Raw genomic sequence first — 10,525 nt, forward strand, 5'->3', positions numbered from 1 at the left:
TGACCACCACCTGAATCAAGATGGAATCTTGTCATCACCTCACAGCTCCCTCCTGCACCCTCCAGCCTGCCCTCTCTCCAGCCCTCATCCTAGGCAACCGCAAGTCCCCATGCTGTTGTCGTAGATTGTATTGGTTTTTTCCTGAGATTAAGGTGAATAGAATCACACAGTACACGCTTTCTCATTCCCGGCTCCTCTCACTCAGTATGCTGCTTATTGAGATCCATGTTGCCATCTTTATCAGTAATTTGCATTGCTGAATAGTATTCATCTACAGTTGTATTTCAACGAACTTAGAGTACATGGATGCAAGAGGTCCACTGGACTTCATAACAACTACTCTAAAGAAAAAAATAAAACAAAACTCACAATAAAATGACAATATTTTACTCACAAAATCTACACAAGTACAGTCCCATCACCCGTAATGACATGTTGGTCAATGGTGGACCACATACATGACTGTGCTCCTATAAGATGGTAATGTAGCCGAAAAACTGCTCTCTCCCATTACCAGTGGCCATTACACTGTCCTATACAAGGCATCACTCCCCTGTTGGTGGTGTAAACAAGCTCACTGTGCACACACAATGACAGCAGTGGGCTCACATCTAGTTGTGTGTGAGCACACCCCATCGCTCCATGATGTTCCCACAATGACCGAATCACCTAGCGGCACATTTCTGAGAATGTTGGCTATAACTATTACCATAGACCATTTTGTAATCTCTTTAATTGTTTTATTAAAATACATAGGTCCCCAAAGGTAACTTTATAGAAGCCTCTATATTAATAGCAATAATCTCCAGGTATTAGGCTATTTGTGTCAAGCAAAGGCACATGTTAACATTTGCTTAGCATGAGTTTCCTGTGGCATTTTCATTTGGTACTTTAAAAAAAATGTTTTTATTGATTTTTACAGAGAGAAGAAGGGAGAGGGATAAAGAGGTAGAAACATTGATGAGAGAAAAACATCATTGACTGGCTGCCTCCTGCACACTCTCTACTGGGGATCGAGCCTGCGACCTGGGCACGTACCCTGACTGGGAATCGAATCAGTAATCTCGGTCCCTGGATCAATGCTCACCACTGTGCCACACAGACCAGGCACATTTGGTACTTTTTAAGTTAAATAAAAATGGCTTATTCTGTTGTATTTGCAGTACACTGTAAATATAATTTAGGAATTATAAAACATACAACAGTTATTCAAATGAGCCATTACATAAATACATATTCAGAGACTTAATCATTTGCTCATACTGAAAACTACAATTTAATAGTCTGGGATGTGCCTGATATTATTTGTTAATAGTCTATTTCACACCATTCTAAACTCTCTGCTCTATTAAAAGGCCTAAATCCTGAAAACTTTATTTGCAAGCCTTTCTTGTCAGGAAGATCATAGACAGTTATGCCAAGAACGGGTAGGTTTAGGAAGGTGGAAGAGAGTGTCCTCATGTGGTAGCTGCCAGTAGAGGCACTGGTGTCAGTAACTCGAGAATAGGACGTGGTCTGGGGACTCTGAATGCCCTGTTGAGCATCTCCTTGGTCAGTACAATCGCCGTTAGGATGGTTGGGAGTGGCCGCCCTACAATCCCTGAGCTTTCCTGTTTTTTCACTTCTCAAAATTTCCAATGGCTTTGTTAGCCTCTCATTTCCCACATTAAAAGTATTACTGACAATAGAAAACAGCAAAGTCACGCCATCCTAACTTCTAAAAAAGAAAAGAAAAAAAAATTTCAGCTTTCCTTGAACTTATCAGAGAGTGGAGATCTTCATGCAACCAAGGCCATAGGGGTGGTTGAGAAGAACTCTGCCCAAATTCTAAAGGTGGGGTGGGGTTGGGGGTGGGGGTGGCAGTGGGGTGTGTGTGATTGGTGTATCAATTTAGAATGCAACTGAGATACTAAGGGACCTTGTGGACTGAGCTCCCTATCAGAAAATATTTACAATCGGATCTATGACGGTTAAATATTCAATTACCTACTATGAATGTAATATAAAAGATCGGACCGAAACTGGTTCTGAAGACAATATTTAAGTCAGTTCCACGACTGCGTGGCAAAAGGCTGCAGCTTCCATCTTTGTGTAGTGTCTCTTATTGACACCCTCTCACTGTCTCTCTTCACTCATTGGCCGGCTCAGTTGCATGAAGCAAGCCGTCCTGTTGGAGAAGCCCAAGGGGTCCTGCACTCCACAGGCCCCAGGAAACGAAATCCCCTCAACAACCACTGAGAGGTCTTAGAAGTGCCTCCGCCCCAGTAGAGCTCTGAGCTGACGAGGCCCTTGAACACAGCCCTGTGAGAGGCTCTGAGTTAGCAGATGAGACCAGGCCATGCCTCACTCTGACCTGCAGAAACTGAGAACATAAGTTTGTCACTTTACGGTGGTAAGTTTTGGGTAGATTAAAGAAATAGCTAACTAATCCGAGCAATTATTTAATAAAGTAAAGTTGAGCCCAGCCAGCATGGCTCAGTGGTTCAATGTGGACCTATGAACAGGAAGTCACCATTCGATTCCCGGTCAGGGCACACGCCTGGGTTGCAGGCTCGATCCCCAGTTTGGGGCATGCAGGAGGCAGCTGATCAGTGATTCTCTCTCATCATGGATATATATTTTTTTTCTCTCTCCCTCCCTAATATCAATAGAAATATATTTTTTAAAAAGTTGATTACAAACAACTTTATATCAATACACAGGAGAACTTAATAATCATAAAATTCTTAGAAGCAAAGATATATTTTATAACATTTAACCAAGAAATAAAGGAAAAACCCAATCAGTACTACACATATTAGAAAAGTTCACTCTGTGGTTACACAGATGAATAGTAATGATAGGCCACACATAGAATTTAAATCGATAAGAAATAATCCTGAAATAATCTCCAGGTATTAGGCTATTTTTTAATAGAAAACCAAATAGTGCCAAACAACTGTTTATCACTTAGTTTTGTAAAACACTGTATTGTATTTTACTTTTCCATTCTACAGTGCTAGTTTTATCATGAACTGAAAAATATGTTTCTAGACAGTTAACATTATAATTGAGGGTTCTATGCTACATGAATCAATTTTGAAACATCTAATTGAAATTATGATATCATTTATAAATCTGTCCAACACCATATACAAATTAAGGAAGTGTCAGATATTTAATTATAGTAGGAGGTTCAGGTATTTCTAAAGAGAGTTCTATGTTTGATTATAATCAGAGCATTTTAACTAAAGTGATATAGAAAAATGTTCTTGAAAGATTGATATATTTTTATGTAAAATGGGCATTTTCAAGATGATCTAATTATTCAGGGAAATAACAATTAATCACACCAGTTATCCTAATAGAATTTTTTAAAAAATTAAGGCACAGATAATGAAAGATGAAATAACAGTATAATTGCTTTGCCATAAAATATGAAGATAATAGAGTATGTACAGGAGTTATACTAAATTAAAAGTCATTTAGAGAGACAAGTATGCACTGGGGAATAGATTTCTTAAAAGAGATTTTACTGGATAGAAAGAATTAAAATTTTATTTTTGCAGAACCATGTACACTTTAGGAATCATATTGTAAATAAAAATTCGGAGAGCTTTAGTTGATAATGATGATTGATTATTACAGTTGAGTTTCCAGAGGGTAGGAGATTGGTTAAAAGTGGTTATCTCATGCGATTTTAGGAAGATGACAAGTTATGTTTATGATTATCAAAGGCATTCACAAAATGTAACCTAAGTTAGGCACTGCTTATGTTTATGTAAAGAGGTTAATGACACAGGTTACATCTTTTGTTTTGTGGTCTGAGCTCCCTATCAGATCTTCTCTCTCTGCCTGGGGACACTTTAAGCCTGGTCTCCATTGTATTTTAACAATACAGAGACATACAGTTAACAGGAGATTACTAAAAGGGATTTTTCTCTTCTTAGATCTCTAATCCACAGGTTCTCCACTGGGGTGATTTTGCCCCAAAGACACTTGGTATTAACTGGGGACATTTTTACTTGTCATAACCAGGGGTGCTACTGGTCTGTAACAGGGGGTGAGGTGGCAGGGACAGGGATGCTTGCAAACTATCCTCTCATGCACACAACAGCCCTGTATAAAACAGACATAGCCCTGCCCAAAATGTCAGCATGGACTCTTTTATATTTTTTATTGATTTCAGAGGGGAAGGGAGAAGGAGAGAGAGAGAATCACTGATCAGCTGCCTCTTGCACACCCCCGACTGGGGATCAAGCACACAACCTGGGCATGTGCCCTGACCAGGAATAGAACCTAAACCTCTTGGTTCCCAGGTCGATGCTCAGCCCCTGAGCCATGCAGGCCGGCAGCAGAGCCTCTTTGGAGCAATCCTCTGACATATCCCCCGATATGGTTTCTCTCAAATCTACAGTTGTATTTCCACGTCTACGCCGAGGACGCAGCAAGGTATTTACATCTACATTACATTTTCCCCTCGAGCTCCAGACTCATTTATGACTATCCACTTGATATCTGCTCTTGGCTGTTTCTCAGAGGGACCTGAGCGGGTCATCATTGTCTGAATTCCTGTTTATGTTCTCTGTCTCAATAAATGGCACCAATAACCATTCCACTGAAATTCAGAAAACATGGCCATGTCTTTCTCCTGTTTCCCAGCTGGCCTTTATAATCCATCATATGGTTTTATTACTCATAACACTGCATACCTTTCAAACTCAATAACTCTCCATTCTCAATAGTTAGCATTCATACCTCTGCTGCCCCTCTTCACTTCTGAAGTCAGTCAGTCAGACACACACACACACACACACACACACACTCACACACTCTCACACACACACATAGTCACACACACACTCACACACACACACTCACACACACACTCACACACACACACACACTCACACACACACACTCACACACACATATACTCACACACACACACACACACACTCACACACACACACACACACTCACACACACACACACATACACACACACACAATGCTCCCCCACAGCATTGTCTTCTCAAATGTAAAATTGATCCTTCTATTGCCTTCTTATGACCAGCTAATGATAAAAATCCTTAATTTGTCACACAAAGTTTGCAGTGCTTGATCTTCCCGTCTTATTTTACAACACAATATTTAATGATCATTTTGCAACACAATATTTAATTCTTTTTTTGGACATAATATGTAATTCTCACCGCCTCAAAGGCCCTCACATTGACCATATCCCACATCTGCTTTTGCCACCTGATTTCCTACTCTTTTGATATTCAGTAATTCTTTTTTTTTCCTTGCAACTCAACAAAAAGCTCTTTTAAAGAGGAAATACCAAGAAGACATCAAATCTCTTTACTCCAAGTGTTCAAGTGAGTACAGCCTTAAGGAAGGGTCCCTGTCATCTTGCCATGCTGGTGGTTCCCCTGTGGGGAGGGGGCAGGACGAAGGAGTATTTAAAACACGCCTTCCTTGTAGATGATAAATGCAAGCAAAACAGGGGCTTTAATGTGTGTCGGCCTGCTATTCACCGGCAACCCAGGAATAAACGGACTGTCTAACAAGTTCTCAAATACTTCTTTCATCCATAATGAAAATAACCTCCCATGTTATTACATTTCCAAGCAATGGATCATTCAAATAGAAAGACAATTTATTTAGCATCAGGCAACCAAAAGAGGAAAAAAGAAGTAGAAACATTATCCTAAAACCCTGGGCCAGAACTAAGTTCAAAATTAGAGGTGAGAAGGGCATGTTAAGACAGCATGGGTGGACCTGGAGAGCATCATGCTAAGCAAAATAAGCCAGGAGGAGAAAGATAAATATCACATGATCTCACTCATTTGTGGAATATAATGAACAACATAAACTGATGAATAAAAATAGATCCAGAGACGCAGAAGTATCGATCAGACTGTCAAATCTCAGAGGGAAGGCAGGAGGGGGGGTGATTAGAGAGCAACCAAAGGACTTGTATGCATGCATATAAACAGAACCCATGGACACAGACAGTAGGGGGGTGAGGGCATATACTGGGGGGCAGGAATGACCCAGGAGAGGTCAATGAGGGAAAAAGAAGACATAGGCAATACGTTAAACAATAAATAATTAAATAAAAAAGAAAATGAAAAGTGTAAGCCTTCTAAGACTAGGAATTCAAAACTAGAACACCTCTATATACTTTTCTGAAATACTTACTGAACACAATGTTATGTTTATTTTATTTTTTTATTATGAAAATAGTTCTTAAAATATCACTGAAAATAAATGCTTTCTATAAATAAACATTTCTCTGTATTTATTAAATTGAAATTACATGAATGTTTGATTAGCTGAGCTTAAAAATAGCATAAAATTACTATTCTATATTTTTAAAATTTATAATCTTGTATCACCTAATATTTAACACTCTGTATATAGTATTTTTGAAATTGTTTTTTGTCTTATTTCTTAATAAGACAAAATAATTTTGTCTTATTTCTTATAAAGATATCTGCAGAAATTTGCAAAGGTAGCATTTTATGATTAAAATTTTTAATTTATTCTTTGCTGTTGATCATAGTTTTTATTGCAAAAACACTGTCTTTACAGCTTACCTGATAAAGTTGGAAAAATTTATTGATATATATTTTTCTAAATGTGTAAATATTGTCCTAAATATGTTCATAGGTATGTCTGTTTTGTACAGATTACATTTTCTGTACAAATAGTATTAGAAAAACTTGCTAAATTTGATGACTATTTTGGATGCTTTGCCAAATTTAGGTGCCACAAAAAAATTTAGGACTTAATTTATTTCCATTATGTTATGAATTATAGTTTTATCCAATTACAAGTAGAAAGATTTTTTCCTCAATTATAATTCAGAAATTAAATCTTTACATAATTTAAAACTCATTACTTAAAATGTATTTGCCTGCTTGACAGTAAAGTGATAAATTTCAATGTTTTTCTATTCCCAGTTTTTTATTTCAATAATTCTATTTCAAAATAACCTTAAAAACTGAAAATTTTGGAGGTACTCTTATTAACTAATTAAAGTAAAGCCTTTACAACCATTAAGCAAAAAGACAAACAAAACCAGAGGACTCATTAAAATAAAAATGAAAACATTTGTAGGACATGTAGAATGATTCATAAATACTTACATTTTAAAACTTCAATTGAGAACAGTCAGCAAAGAATAAAATATATGCTGAAGTATCTTTCTGGGTTCAGCAGCATATTCCCCACTAAAGTGAGTTACAATAAAGTGCGTACAAAATCTAGGATACATTTAGAAAACTAGGGCTTCTACATCAACTGACTCCACGTTCATTCGGAAGCATTTATGTACTAATGTCTACAACACAAACAGTATTCTAAGGACCTTTCAGTTTTTAGCTATTCTGCCTGCAGACCTTTGCAGAAAATCAATTAACTGTACTGTGCAGCAAAAAAACAACAACAACACACACACACAAAAACACACACACACACACACACACACACAAAACACACACACAACTAGCTTGCATTTTGTAGGATACATGGCTATGCTTTTATTTTTTGTGATGTAGTTGTAAATGGTACCATTAAAATTCCACTTCCAAGTTTTCAGTTCAGAATACTTTTCTTTTGGGTATTAACCTTGTGTCCTGGAGGCCTTGTTAAATTCATTGACCTGCTATAGCAGCCTATTAGCAGCTCCTGTGGGGTTTACATAGAAATTATCATGTCTGAGAAGAGGTTTTGTTTAAAATTTTTTTATTTTTTCAAATTTATATGTCTTTTTATTTCATGTTCTTGTTTCATTATAAAATTTTTAAAATTTATAATGGCATACCTTGATATGGAATTGGGGGGACAAGAAGAGATGAACCAGGGAACTTACATGCTTACTAGAGGCCCAGTGCACGAAATCGTGTGCAGGTAGGGTCCCCAGGCCTAGCCTGCGATCAGGGCCATCTTCTTCTCGCTTGCCAGTCCCCAGTCCTGCCCCACCTCCACCCCCTGGTTTGCCATGGTTCCCCATTTGCCATGCTGTGATCAGAGCCTGCAGGCCTGCAGAGAAAGACTGAGAGGTGGTCAATGCACCTCATGGTGACTGGTTGAGTGGTCGTTCCGGTCGTTACACTTATGGCCGCTGGCCTTTTAATATATAGGATATGCATAGCCCATGGACAGGGGCAATGGGGTGGTGAAGACCTGAGGGGGTGGAGGCTAGGAAGAGAGGGATAAAGGGGGGAAAATGGAAGATATCTATAATACTATCAACAATAAAAATATATTAAAATATAAAAATATATATGCAGAAAAAAATTAGTGAGACCATTTTTTTTTTTTTGCCAAAAAGTTACATTTCATAAAAACTGGTCTTTGTGTTATCTCAAAATAAACATTTTTATCTTCAATTTTACTTTATAGCAGAATTTAGGTAGCACTCACAAAATGCCCAACATTACTTAAGATTCTATGAATTGGATGAAAAAATAACAAACCTTACCTAATTGAATTTTAAAATTAGGTTTTTTTGCTAATGGAGCCAGTACCTTTGAAGCTATTATCTCAATTTTCATGAATACACAAGGAAACTTAGAATTGCAAATGAGTTCCATTAGTTATAATAAATCATTTGATCTCTATGAAAAGTTATGCTCCACAGAGCAATATGCATCTAACTATTAATTTCTTAAATAAAAACTGATGCTTCTTCAGTAATATTTCTTTTCTAATTTTCATATACTTAATAATATCCCTTGGTCCTCTATGTGGATTGTAAAAGTTGAAAAATATTTTGTGCAAATTTCATATGCAACATCAACATTGTTGATGAAAAATATTTAGGATTTTTATTAAAAATACATTTTTTAGCCCAGATAGCATTGCTCAGTGACTGAGCGTTCACCTATGAACCAAGAGATCACAGTTCGATTCCCAGTCAGGGCACATGCCCAAGTTGCAGGCTCCATCCCCAGTCCAGGGTGTGCAGGAGGCAGCTGATCAATGATTCTCTCTCAACATTGATGTATCTATCTCTCTCTCCCTCTCCCTTCGTCTACGAAATCAATAAAAATATATTTTTAAAATGAATTTTTATATTGAATACATTGCTTAAAAGAGATTTGTTCATTGCATAATTAAACAATGAATAGTATCAATGACATACCATACAGCAAGTAAAAATCCTGATAGGCGGTGGGTTCAGACTCTGCTCTATATCAGCCCCTCCCTTAAACTCTGGAAAGAGAAGGGCTTGTCCTGGGCCCTGTAATTAAGTTGCTGGCCCTCCCACCTGCTCACCACTCTGAACCATCTCTGGACATGCACTTCCTCATAGGATGAGAGGTCCATAGGGACTATTGGAAATTACCACCTCAAATACCACTGCTCAGATACAAGGTGAATATATATACAGAATCTCCTAAAGCTGTTTTTGTGATCATGTTGCCTGTTAGTGACAATTGGGTACATGATCACAAAATCAGGTTCAAGAGATTCCACTGCATTTCCCTTAAGAAAGACGATCATATTCAGTGATTACTTTTGTCCTGTGCTGTGAGTATGTGTCTTCCGGGTGCCTTTTCTCTGGTGGTGGACTGCAAGCTCATTGAGAAGAGAACTGTTAGTGATACATCGGCGTATCATCCAAACCACAGCAGACTACATGTTCATGAAACATCACACTGAGATTTTCAAAAGCCGGAGAGCTAGAAACATAATGTTATGAGACAATGAGTGTCTCCTCTCACTTATCTTTAGACACAGTCATCTACCAGTGATGACAGATGTTGGAAAGACAAGCTGTCTGATCTCCAAATCTGATAGTTTTATTAACTATAATTAATATGAGTTTAATAAATATGCACGAATTCCTTGTTTCAGAAATCCAGCATTTGTTAGCGTGTTTTCTTATGCTGAACTGGTTTGCATTCTTTAAGCCTCTACACTAACTGCGTTTTCAGATATAGTCAGTGACATGTAAGTATATACAAGACTATAATTGGTGGTAAAGTAACACATTTGTGTCTGTTTGCATGTAAATTACTGCTATTAGGAACTATGGCGCTTCCTGAAATTGTAAAATAACAGTTGGGTTATCATTTTAGTAGACAGTAACTATTGCTGCCCCTGAGTATTCATTACATATACCAACTATTTATTTGAAAGATATGGCTTTTTATCTGCAAGTGTGCCATCCAGACAAGCATATCTGACAGCAGGTAAGTATTTATTAGAAAACTAGGTACCTGCTCCACATGCTTTACTCTGTTAGGACAAACCTGCATGTCAATGTGCCCAAACTTTAGTTACAAAGCTGCGGAGACATTAGAGGTGTCTTTATATTGCCACAGGGGGTATTGAGGATTGCTGCTAAATTAACCTCCCTGGCCACCTCCCTGACACGAATATTTCTATTTATTGATAGATTTGAGAGAGAGAGAGAGAGAGAGAGAGAAAGGGAGAGATAGACATGGATTTGTTGTTCCACTTATTTATGGATTCACTAGTTGATTCTTGTATGTATCCTGACTGGGGATGGGACCCGCAACCTT

The sequence above is a fragment of the Myotis yumanensis genome, unplaced genomic scaffold, assembly GCF_028538775.1.
Source record: "Myotis yumanensis isolate MYYU_CA2020_CCGP unplaced genomic scaffold, mMyoYum1.0.hap1 SCAF_3, whole genome shotgun sequence".
Classification (NCBI taxonomy): Eukaryota; Metazoa; Chordata; class Mammalia; order Chiroptera; family Vespertilionidae; genus Myotis; species Myotis yumanensis.